Genomic DNA, 12,872 nt, shown 5'->3' on the forward strand with positions numbered 1-12,872 from the left:
CCCTCCACATGGAAATCACTATTGGTATGGTAAGCATTTGGAGTTTTATTATTGATTTATGCCTTGGGTGAAGAGGTTAATTAAATGTGAATTTTAAGCCGACAACATGATTAGGAGAGTGAAGCAACTGGAATTCATGAATACTTCCAAAGCCATTAAAACTATTTAAAATGAGCAATGAATGAAGGTGAGAGCATGGGGGTGGGGGTAGTCATACAGAGCAGCCCAGTTATTTGTGACTAGATTAATGAAATTCTGAAGAATTACAGAATCTTTCCAAGGCAGTCAAGTCCAGCTGGGTTTTTACTTTGCATTTATATTGACATTAGCACGGAATATAATACATTCTTAATAAACCACTCTTCCATATTCTCTTTGTTTTTTTTCCTATTTCAAATTGCATTTTCAAGCACTCAGTTTATCCACATCAACAAGTCAGTCTGGAAGACAGGGAAAGTCTTAGCTTACCAACACATAAAGGGTCCACAGGATGGCTTGTTAAGATGCAGGAAGATGACTTGTACTCAGCCCTTTAATTCTCCATGGTTCTCAGGAACAACTTTGAAGGTCATCTTTATAAAATCTGAATGGGGATATGTTTTTAATCATAAATACATGCTGAAATGTTATTATAAACAACTGATCTGTTACATTTTGATGCTGCTGCAAAATTGTAACGATAAAACCCCCTATTTATTGCATTTTAATTTGTGACAGGCTTAATCCTGCTTACTACACAGTGGGATGAATTGATCCATAATTGTAATGTAGGACACAGAAATAAGGCAACACACCAACTGGAACAAGACCATGCCAGAGTCATCCTCACTGTGATAAAGGAAGCTGGTGACACTGTAGTATCACCCTCACAAACATCTATTGTGTAGAAACAGCAGAAAACACACGGGCATTGATGGATCCCAAGTCAGAACCAAAGGCTCAGAGAAATGGAGTTTGAAAATCAGTCTAGAATTAGATATGCCAGGTGGAGAGTATTAAAATTTTAGACAAATGGCAAACTGATGACTGGCTAAGGTGGCGGCTGGGGAGAATAAAAAATTTCAGTTCAAAGCTGTGAAGCCATACACTGAAGTATGGGGAAAGTTCTCTCACTTCACACATACAGGACAGTAAAAATTGTATGACTCTAGGCAGTGTGTCACTGAATTTTGTGCTAAAACTCCTCTGTATCAGGGTTTGTAGCAGCAGTACTCCAGTAGGTTTTGTCCTTTGATACTTGGGTATGATTTTCAAAACCTAGGGATTGATCCTGCATCTGGAGAGGGTAGCTGGAGCATTTCATGATTCCTGGATGTCCCTGGATGATAGGAGGGCCTTTGCTTTGGCTGTGGTTTCAATTCAAAATTCCCCCACTGCTTCATTCCCTGCAGCCTTATTTGTTAGCTACCAGGCTTTGAGTTTCTGATTGCATCTCTAAGGTTCTGGGCTAGGAAATCCTTGATGGATTTATGGTTGCAGTACCAATAAGAGGTGGCTCCGAGCTGGAGGAAATAGGTTAGTGGTGTGTGGATATAAGGCCTGTCCTTCCCTAACATCCTCCTTTACATCCTGCTATTTGCTCTTTGCCTGCTGGGAGGAAAGATGCTCTGTTTGATCAGGTGCTACCACCACCTTGATGTCTGTCCCTAACCCTGGATCATAGTAACAGGCTGAGAGGAAATTCCCAAACCCATGACCCAAAGCCTTGGCTTCCCTTTGCATTGCTCTGCCCAAAATTTTTCATAGGTGTGAGACACCCCCTTTGAGTTTTTATTTCCACTTCATGAACTCATTTTGTCCATGGTAAATCATAAATGTTCATTCAATATGTTTAGTCACTTCTCCTGTCAATAACTTCACTTGGTTCCAGATAACCAGCCTGGACTTTCACACAAGCCTGTGTCATATGTCTTTAAGGTGTGGGTAGAGGCATTGCCTACCATAGAGGAGGGCTCACTGATAACATCTTGGATCGCATAACTATTACGTTTTAGGATGAGACCTTGTACATTGCCAGCTACTCTGGAGGCTGGCTCAGGAAGATTACAAATTCATGATTAGTCTGGACTACAGAAGGAGTGCTAGACTCATTCTGGCTTAACTTAGTGAGAGTCCTGGCACAAAATAAGGAGCCAATGAAGGCCTGGGATGTGGTTTAGGTATAGAGCATTTACCTACCATAAACAAAGCCATAGTGTCCATCACCAATGCCAATCCAAAAGGAAAACAAAAAAGTCATTATCAAATGTGCCCCTAGTGAAGCTAAAGGCCTCTGGTTCAGAAGATTAGAGGCCATTGATTTGATATGCTGGCCTTGAGAAACATTTAATGCAGTTAAACTCTGACTATATTCTTACCCAAAAGGAAATGAGATTAAGAGATGGGTATATACAAGAAGTCTGGCTGTTAGAGCAAGCTGTTCCCAGGAGACAGAATGCTACCTCTATTGCCTAACAAGGATATCTCTCGGAGACTCCCCGTAAGTACCTCCTGTCTAGGTTGATGTTAATCGAACAGAAGTCACAGTGGAAAGGTTTGTGTTGGTCCCAGTGTTTCAGAGGTTTCAGTGCACAGTGGCTGGTCGTGCTGCTTCTGGACCTGTGGTGAAGGAGAAAAGCACACCGGAAACACATGCTGGAGTAAAGTGACTCATTGTGTGGTAGGCAGGAGGCAGAGGGAGTTAAAGAGGGGACCCGAGAAACAAGCAACCCCCAAGAACCTGCTCTTTTAACAAGACTTTATCATCTATAGTGTTTCCAACTCCCTAAAGCACTGCTGGTGCTGGTCCAAGTTTTAAAAGTGGAGCAAGAGGAAAATGTTCCATATTTAAACCAAAGCACCAGTGAGTGGGGTGCTGTGCCTTAGGACTGCTTGGTACCCACACACGTGCTTAATCTTTTCCATGTTTCTAGCAGTTGAGGCTCAATGAAGCCAGGGTGAGAGGAAGTAATTTTCCTTCATCTTCCTGTCATGGGTCTTTATTTCCCAGCTTCTGCTTCATTTCAGAGAAGCTGACAGATTGGATATCAACTCCCTTCAGGGAAATCCCTCCTCTCCACTGGTGTGTGCCCTTGCTAGATGTCCTCAGCAGACAGTTTCTTTGGAACCCTCTAGCACAAATCACACACACACAAAGCAGCAATCAGTAGTTTTCTATCTTCTCCTTCTAAATTACACATGTGAATTGTGAGCTCTTTCATCTGTAATATTCATTAAATTTTTGTTTCTTTGATATTAAACTGGTATATACAGAATTCTAGCAATGTGGTTTACTCAGGGAAAAGTCTGAGTGCCTAGAATAGTGTCTTCTACATAAAACATAATATATAATGTATTGAGTAAATAAAAGCAAGTCTATTTTTCTTCAATGCCTTAAGATCCTATCTTTTTTTTCTGTAGGTTTCAAAGCTCTTATTCAAACAAACAAACAAACAACAAAGAAAGATACAGCTCATCCATGTGCTTCTGTGCCTGTAATTCTCAACCTGTGGTTCATGATCCCTTTGGGGAGGGGGTCGAATTTCGCAGGGGGTCACATACCAGATATCCTGGGTATCAGGTATTCATGTTATAATTCATAACAGTAGTGAAATTGCAGTTATGGAATAGCAACAAAATAATATGGTTATGGTCACCACAACATGAGGAACTGTATTAGGGTCACAACATTAGGAAGATTGAGCACTACTGTTTTATGCCAACTTGAGCCCCCTGGACAAGTTCATATACCCTAGAGTGGTGTTTTCTTCATAAGTTTGTGTGTTTATATCTGTCTCTCTGACAGATGCTGAGTCTTTACTGGGTGTTCTGGTAGACTCACCAATATAATAGAGAGATGGGTGAGTGTTGTCAATAATTGTTGATTTCTTAACCCTGACTAAAAGAAGTTGTGAGGTGATATTTTGTTTGTACTCTAGCAAATAAAGCTTACCTCGAGATCAAAGCACAGAGCTAGCCATTAGTTAACCCTTAGAGGTCAGGCAGTGATGGCATACATCTTTATTCTCATCACTTGGGAACTCACATCTTTGATGTCAGTACTTGGGAGGCACATGCCTTTGAGCCCAGCACTAGGCAGAAAGAAACAGGAGTGATATGGTGGAGAGAAGAATTTGTGCAGAGACAGGAGCATGCCCCCTTTCAGGCCAAGGAGCTGGTTAGGAACAAAGTAGCCGTGGCTGGCTCCTTTGTCTCTCCAATTGTTCAGCATTTATCCCTATATTATCTGAGTCTGGGTTTTTGTTATTAGACCAATTAGAATTCATGTTACAAAGTTGCTTACATATTTACTCATGTTTCAACTGTGGAACAGGTACAATAACTATGAACAGAGTTGGGAAGAAAAACAGGTGTGTGGTTAGGACTTGGCAAAGGAGCTTCTGAATTACTGTGCAAATCCTAAAAAAATGACATCTGTTGAGGAATTATATGAGACATCCATGAGGAGCAATACAGAACAAAAGGAAGGAGACTCTGGGAGCCAATGGGTGTTCAGGGCATTTGAGACACAAAAGGGGTAGTGAGTTTCAAACACCTTTGAAGCTGGAGGGACAGCAACAGGAAATGCCTGCAGAGAGTTGTTCAAGATGATCTTCCCTTTCTACAACTCCAAGGACACCAAAAATTTAAGCCAGTGTCCCCAGCACAGTTCTCTTTGGTGTCCCTGTACTACACTCTGATCCATTAACAAGGGTCAAGAGAGCAATTCTTTTGACTTATTCTTGTCTGTGTGCTTATTTAATTCAATTCACAAGAGGCAACTAAGCACTTTGGAATCACAGTTATTTACTTTCTATGAGAATATTTGCAATGATATTGTAAAAGTCGTATGGTCACTAAAATCCCATGGGTATATTAACAATTGGGATGTGCTTCTGATTGGGGCATGGCGAATAAATTGCCTTTATAGTTTGTGATGCCCTTGCTTATACTCAACAAAGTCCAGTAGAAAGGCTGTGGTTCTCCCAACCTAGGCTTACAGTGGAGTTGACATGAGAGCCCCAGCATCCTGCTTGGTACCAATTCCTAGGGGGTTCTATGCCCATGCTCCAGAGGATTTGGGAAAAGGAGTACAATGAGCTGAAGGAAGCATGCCACTCAGTGTGAGAGAGGGATGGCTACAGAAAACAAGTTAAAATACAGTAGGAAATCAGCCTAGACTTAGCATCTTTCCTATCTGAGTTACTTTCTAGAAAGGTGGGAAAATTTACTGCTCTTATATTTTATTTTCACAACTTTACCTATAGACCCACCCCTAATTACTTTTTCATCAACTCTAGACCCAACCACGAACTTGGCATTTTTGTGCTGTATCTACAAACCTACACAGCAATGCACCATGGAAACTGGCAATAACTCGTTAAGATTTCTCCTTGCCCTGTTCCTCCAAGTGGTTCAATAGCACAGAGGGTGCTACCTCACCCATCTTTGCTCCAGGCTTTCTTTTAGGCCACCAAACAGCTCATTTTCTTCTCCTTTTTCTCTTCTCTCCTCTCTCCTACTTGTTCTTCTGCCCACCAGCCCTGCCTATCCTCTATTGCCTAGCTAGTGGCCAGTCAGCTTTTTATTAGACCAAACAGGTGCCTTAGTAAGGCAAATTGACTCATCTTTACATAATTAAACAAATACAACATAAACCAATGCAACATATACTTATATAGTTAACAAAGGCAGCAAAAACAAATGTAACATAAACAAATATAACACATCTTTGCATACTTAAAATAATATTCCAAAACACACCTTGCTCTTTAATATACTATTGATATTTGTTTTCTGGGGAGGAATGGTAAAAGCAAATTTTTGTTTGGTTTATTTCCTGGCCTCTATATTATTTGCTTATTCATTGAAAGGTTAGATTTAGAAAGAGCAGGTCTCCTGGAACACCTGTCCTCAAGATAACTGGTGAGAAGCAAGGACAGAGACTTCCCACAGCAGATTAATAATCAGAAGCTTTAAAGCCCCAAGAAGGGAAATGCAGAAGCAAAATTGCTTTTGCCTTCTCTTTATCTGCACTACACCTAGGAACTCTTTTCATTTTCCACTGATTTAAAGCATTAAACACAGAGAAAATCCTGTATGCATACATAACATGTGATGGCTAGCCCAATTGAAAAGCACTGGCTAAAATATCCACTTCAGCGCCTGAATTATTGAATTATTTGTAAAGGGTTTCTGCATCAGCCAGCAAGCCAGATAATTGCTCAGTGTTACTATTTTCTTCTTCGTAAGCATAGATGCATTTGTTAAATTGGATTAACAAAAGCAAGAGGAAATATTTAGCAAACTATTGATTGAAAGGCACAGTGGGTAACATAAAGGGCAATTTTGAAAAATCTCTGAACCAAAAAAGTTTTTCCACTGTCTGTGCTCATTAGAATGTGAATCAAGGCCTGGGAGAAGATAATTTTGCTTAATGGAAATAATAAAGTCTCATTCATTTAGCCTTCAATGACTACAGACTTGGGTGACATTTCAGGGTAAGGGTAAGGATTGGATTACATGTGAGATTATAACTGACAAAGGCAAGTTGTCCTTCCCCCAGGAGTAGCCCAGGAAATCTCATCTTTGTTAAAACACGTTGCTGGGTCCATAGTTACCTCCATGGTCTAACACTGTTCTTGTTCATGTGACGTTCTGGGTTCCACCCCCAGCACTTGCTATATCATGGAACAACTGTGTGCATTTGTGTCCCTTCTTTCAAGCTGTCCTCAGAGTGCGTTGCAAAGTTTTTAGAATATTCCTAATTATCAGAGGTCTGAACAATTTTACCTATTTCTAAGAAAGGAAATATATCCAAATTAAGATGAAACTTAATTAGGTAACTAAGTTAGACATCAAATTCATTTTCAGTCACACTTACCAATAAGTACTAAGAGCCATTATGCAAGCCAGGATGAAGCATACTCCCATTATAAAATAATCATATATTGATGGTAATTTATCTTTTTATCCTTTCAAAATATATAGAATGTCTTGTCATTGTTAGACAAGAAAAAATGATGACCTTATCCCATGACTTCAAATTGTATACTTGTGCCTATTCTTCTAGATATCAAAGGTGGTTAATTTTATACATTATTGGAATATGTTTGCAAGGAAAAAATGAAACTAAGCCAAAGTTATTTATCAGGTTAAATTTAAATATAGAGTAGTAGTCACTTTTATTGTACAAAATATGTACAAAGTTTCTTTCTGTTTCAGTTTTGCTTTAAGTAGATACATAAATATCTTGTTTTCCCAGCTAGTCTGTGCAATGGTCAGAGTTTAATAACTGTGACTTAAAGGTACTCAAATTCTTTGATGGTGCTTAAAAATATGTCATTGACTGATATTCTTTCATATAGGACACATATTGACTTTAAAAATAATTCTAAAGAATTCCAAGAGTATTAGGATTCTTTAATAATTAGTGACAGTTTTAAAAAAGGGATTTTTAAATTTTCTTCTGTAAAATATTTATTATATACATTATTTGTATATTTCAAATGAACAATTCAATCTTATTGTCTACCACAAAGTTGGCTCCTAGCTCCTACGCTTTTGTTTTTCTGTTTTTTTTGTTTTTTAATTTGAGAAACAAGTATGCACATCCTTGAACACAGTCCACTTCTTAAGACAGAAAAGTTCAGGGTGAAAAGTTCCCATTGGTTCTCCATCACTTCTTTATTGTATAAATTTGAATATTTTATTTATCCTCCCTGAACTCATTCTTCTCATCAGAAAAAAGGGAGTATTAAATATACTTCATAATATTGTAAACCAAAGGAGGTAACATATGAGGAATTATCTACCACAAGCCTCAATGTTTAGTACTGACTTAATAAGTGTTAGCTTTCACCCTACTGAAGATCAAAAAAACATTTCAAAAGTGTGCTGTTGTGTCTCCATGACAATTGAAGCTTTTGGAAGACATCCATCTTATTTGTTCATTAGAGCAGAAACAGTTGTCATCTAACTGAAGCTACTCTATTTCAAAGTTACCACATGCAGCTGAAAGTAATAAAACTGCATTTGCTCTGTAAGCACATGTAATTGGGCTAGCATTTTCCGTGCATTTTATTTTGGTGTTTAGGTGCTCCCTATTTTCTCTGAGGCATCTGGTTAGTTGTTCTTTCCGTATTTTGCTGTGTGCACTCCCCGCTTCCAATTATTCAGGACTTGAAGTTTTCTGAAATTAGAAAGGAAACTCCCTGAGGCCTTCTGCTTGCCTGATCAATATGACATTCACAAACCACGGAGTGAGTGAATGGAGGCTGGGTAATCATCCTGGCCATGGTTGTCAGTGCAGGATTGGAATGCCGAGCTGAGCTCTGGCTTCAAACTTGTGCCTGAGTTGTCAGGGCTGTTCGATTGAAAATGTTTGACTTTGAAAAGAGGTTGGACAGAATTTGATAGGCAACTGCTAGCCCAGGCCTGGAACTCAATTCACCTATGAAACAAGAAAGGTCTTGTCACCTCCCTTTGCCCATCCTTGCTCCCTTTTTCTCAAACTTATTTCCTCATGTCCTTGAAGGAACAGTCACCCAGCTGACGGAACACACATTGGAAGTCTGCACCAGTTAGGGCGTTTCAGGAGAAATGCACCCCCCCCACCCTGCTACTGGAGGGGCAGCTTCATAGAATTCAAGCTGACTCGGGAATCGATAGAGTCATTACAAACTCATATGGAAGCGGAAGAGGCAGGAAGTGCATATAACTTCAGGACAAAGTGATTTTGAAACATTAGGTATTTTGAAATGCACTGTACATGAAGGAGATCTGATCACTGCATCCTGGATTTCTCTGCCCCCTTCAATATCCTTACTTTGGCTCACTTACAGCAGATATTGTTTTGTTTTGTTTTTCTGACAGACAAGGTCACATACTTGGGGAATTTCCAAATTCCAGTGATACCCTTTTCACTGCTTATTCAGCAACCAAGCTCTTATCAATTAATTAAGCCGTAACCAAGCCTTTACTTAAGGAGAAAAATTCCTGGTAAATTAAAACAAAACAATGGATCTGTGCCTCCATGCATCTTCCCTGTAGTTGTACAATTGTTTTGAGTCACACTCTGTGTTCTGTCAGTGGCCTGACCATCTTGACAGTAAACTGCTTGACAATGTTTCTATCCCAGCATTTCCTCAAAATTGCAATATGCTGTGATGAAAAAGAATGTAACACTACATTCAATAGAGGAAAAGACCAGAGCCAGATTGCAAACTTCTCTTCTAAATTTTCATGAGTCTCACCCCCACAATCCCGACAAATCTCCCTAAAAGGGATTTGTTTCTAATCATCTCTTGGGGGTCCTCTCCTAATTCACCAACTTCCAAACAACTATTAGAATAACAGCTATTTCTTGACTCCTCTACTTCAAAACCTGCCCCACGTTTAATGAGCTATGTTTCCAAGTTGAAACAATTGTTGTGGGGTCCAGTCTCGGATGGGGTTCCGGTCCTGAGATGGGGAAGGCATCAGTGTAAGAAAAACTGACCACCAAGTGGATTACACTCAAGTGGCCCTGAAATAGCTCAGGCTGTCTTTATTTATATTTAAACAGTTTTTCTTAGCAGGGCTACACGAGCAGCTTTATTACTGGCTTCTATTTTGGACTTTACTATATACATCACAATTGAAGGAATACATCGTGATGATTCTGAAAGCCCCCGCTGTGCCCCTCTATGCCTGCCCAATATACCTTCCTGTAGGAGAAATTGCCTGCCAGCTTACCCAATCACAGGTGTGCAAGCCAGCCTCCATAAGCATGCTTAGCAGGCACTTCCTCCCTGAGCGAAGCCTGCCTCTGTGCCCAGAGACTGCTGACAAAGAGACACCTGACCCAGAGATACCAATGAGGAAAGGACAATGCAGCAGAGTCAGCTGTCTGAGCCAGTGGGACCTTGGGAGGAGGTATAAAGGCGGGCCTAACTTCCTTAATAAATGAGTCTGCAGCACGCTCTGCCACTCACTGACTCCCAGTGCCTGAGTCGCTGGTGCTGTGTCTTCTCACCCCCTCCGCAAAGGAGTATTTGAGCAGAATCACCTTCAACACCTGGTACCTATACGTGGGGCCAACCCCCCTTGAATCAGGGTCTTCTTTTCCTTCGTTGAGGCTGTTTTTTGGGTCCTGATCTTTGCCTTCTGTTGCTGACAGTGCATGGGTGGATCCTAAGTCAACCCACTTTTACTTCAACTATCAGCACCCTTTCGGACTCCTCTTCATGCTTGCTGCGCATTTCTGCACCCCTGCTTCGGTGACTTGTCCGGTGAGTAGGCTCCTTCATGTTTCATGTCCTTGGTCCTCGTGAAGGTGAGTGCAGGGACCTTCTTTCTTTTCCTGACTTTTTCTTTGTGTCTGTCTGGTATCGCTGGTGCATTAGGTAGGAACATCTACTACACTTAGGTCTGACACAGTTGCTGTGTTTGTTCGAGGCTCTCTTTGTTGTTGTTTATGTCTTCTGTCATTAAGAGAATGGGGAACCACCAGGCTTTGGTTGCATATGCCTTTAATCCTAGCACTGAGGAGGCAGAGACAGGCAGATCTCTGTGAGTTCGAGGCCAGCTCTGGTCTACAGAGCGAGTTTCAGGACAGCCTCCAAAACAATACAGAGAAACTCTGTCACGAAAAACCAAAAAATAAACAAACAAATAAATAAAAAGAGAATGGGGAACTTACTCTCCCACTGTAGGGAGCCTCAGGTGAGGGCAATAAAATCAATCTTGGTCACCACGTGCTTAAAGTTAAGATTGACAATCTGGAGGACGTGGTGTTGGCCCCCTGGATTTCTCCTGAAAACATGTGGGAGCCTGACCCCTGGATGCCTGTGCTCTTTCTCGCCTGAAAGCCTGCAGTCGGCTCAGGAGTGACCCCCTTCTTCCTATGCTTTGATTGGGGGTATTGTCCTATTACCAATCATTCTCTTTAAGTGTTCCCGACAGTGTATTTCCACACTCAGGGTTCTCATAGCGCTTCAACACCCAGAATGTGGTCCTCCTTGGGAGGTCTCTTGGGCTTGGCTCACAGAAATTCCAGAGACATCCACTTAACAGGTGCTCCTCCCAGTCCCTGAAAAACTTTATTCTAGACTTTGATTTCTGGCTTAACTGAAAATTGAGCCAGACACATCTTGCTCCTGCAGTGCTTATGTCAGCTGGCAGCTACTTGTGGTTAAAGTAATAGACATGGGCACAGTGCTTTAAGGAGAACTTTCAAACCCAGACAATTCTTTCATGTATGCAAGATATATTTTTATACAGCTCCCTTTCCCATGTCTCAATCTCTCATGTGTATATAACAATCTCCATTGAGTCAGAAAAGTTCCTAGAATTAGGAGTTGTAGTTAGTGACTCCAGACAAGAGATTCAAAAAGCATTAACCCCCCTGATAAATCTTCGGGGAAAATATTTAAAAAGGAAAATAATTACCAGGGAAAATTATAGCTATTGCATGTATGACTGACAAAGTAAAAAAGCCATCCAAAGAATCACTAATATAATGAGAGGAAAAAAGAGCCTACAAGCTTCATCAATTTTACAAATTCCTTTGCTGTTCCATGAACTACTGGTCCTTGCCAAGTGAGAATCCGTTTCCACAGGTGCCATGCCCTGAGTAAATCCTTGGACAGGTAATCATATGCTGATCCAAGACTAGGCTACACAGCTCCTGACAATTGTGATTCTCTTTATATAGGAAACATTTTGCTCTTGCGGACAAATTTATGCTTGCAGAGATTCATTTTTTTTCATTGGGTAGGAGATGGCTATGTAAGTTTTGAAGCTTGAATGGACTAAAAGTAGATGTTAAGTGTGTAGATTATTAACTCTGGAATTTCAACTCCATTCACATCATGTTTCAACTAACTGATTGACATTATCTTCATCAGGGTTGGCTTCATTCTATTCACTGCTTCCAGCCACATTTCTAGTTTTTAAGGGTTAAGTTTGTGACAGGTTTTTAAAGGCCACATGTGCAGGTGAAGGATGCTGCCATACATGTACTTAGCATGCTGGAGCCTAAGGTCTTAGGTTCCCACACAACATCACTGCTACCACCAATAAATATCCAGGCGTTATGGATAAGCTGAGTGCTTAAGAACCTTCTGTGGTTCTATTAAAATAGTTTATTACTACACTTTTCCTGTTGTTGTTCATTCACTATTTAATTTTGCCATATGGATGGCATTAGACTGGTAGCTGTCTGTTTTGGTTTCGAAATGAAACACACAGTTCTGTAACACAAAGCGGGGTATGATGTATCTCTCCAGAAATGCATAGAAGCCAGTTTCTAGGCAGAGAAGATAATGTCTCCTAGAATAAATAGGATATGAGACAGAGAGGAGAACTGTGTGAATAAGAAGAGAAAAAAAAGCCTAGTAGATGTGACTTGATTGGTTTAGATGTGTAGTATATGTAGAAATATCGAGAGAAAGAATAAAAATCAATACTAGAACAATGAGTGTTGAAACTGGGTTAACATTTTGTATGCTAACAGAGAACTATTTAAAAGAATTTTGTAAAACTTCCTCTTTTGATTTTAAGCAAGAGGACAGTTTATAAGTGTCAAGAAAAATCAAGATTCTGGTAGCCTCAAAAATCCTGTCAAAAATTCCTAGGTGAAAACTATAGGTTTTATATTTTTAAGACAGGGCCTCACAACGTAGTTCAGGATACCCTACTACTCATTAAGTAGCACAGGCTGGCCTCAAACTCTCATTAGTCATCCTGTCTCAGTGTCTACTATCAGTGTGCACCACTGTGCCCAGCTAAAGTTTTGAACAAGGTAGCCAAGTAGAAACAAAACTGAAGGAAGACATTGAGACATGATATGATTGGAACTTGTAGGGGGAAAAAGAGCTAAAACCAAGAGCTATTACGCAGGTACAAAGGGG

General features: G+C 40.4%; 1 long non-coding RNA gene across 4 annotated transcripts in view; it reads left to right on the top strand.

The window, feature by feature from the left end:
• The first annotated feature begins 9,651 nt into the window (after window positions 1–9,651).
• LOC110340317 overlaps window positions 9,652–12,872 on the top strand; it is a 124,087-nt gene continuing 120,866 nt past the window's right edge. For 2 of the 4 annotated variants that reach the window (XR_005871211.1, XR_005871209.1), the window contains exon 1: window positions 9,660–10,250. This is a non-coding gene — a long non-coding RNA (uncharacterized LOC110340317). Of the gene's footprint in view, window positions 10,251–12,872 lie in introns of all 4 variants that reach the window. The other 2 variants (XR_005871212.1, XR_005871210.1) reach the window with 2 other exon arrangements.

The sequence above is a fragment of the Mesocricetus auratus genome, unplaced genomic scaffold (genome assembly GCF_017639785.1).
Source record: "Mesocricetus auratus isolate SY011 unplaced genomic scaffold, BCM_Maur_2.0 Super-Scaffold_100026, whole genome shotgun sequence".
Lineage (NCBI taxonomy): Eukaryota > Metazoa > Chordata > Mammalia > Rodentia > Cricetidae > Mesocricetus > Mesocricetus auratus.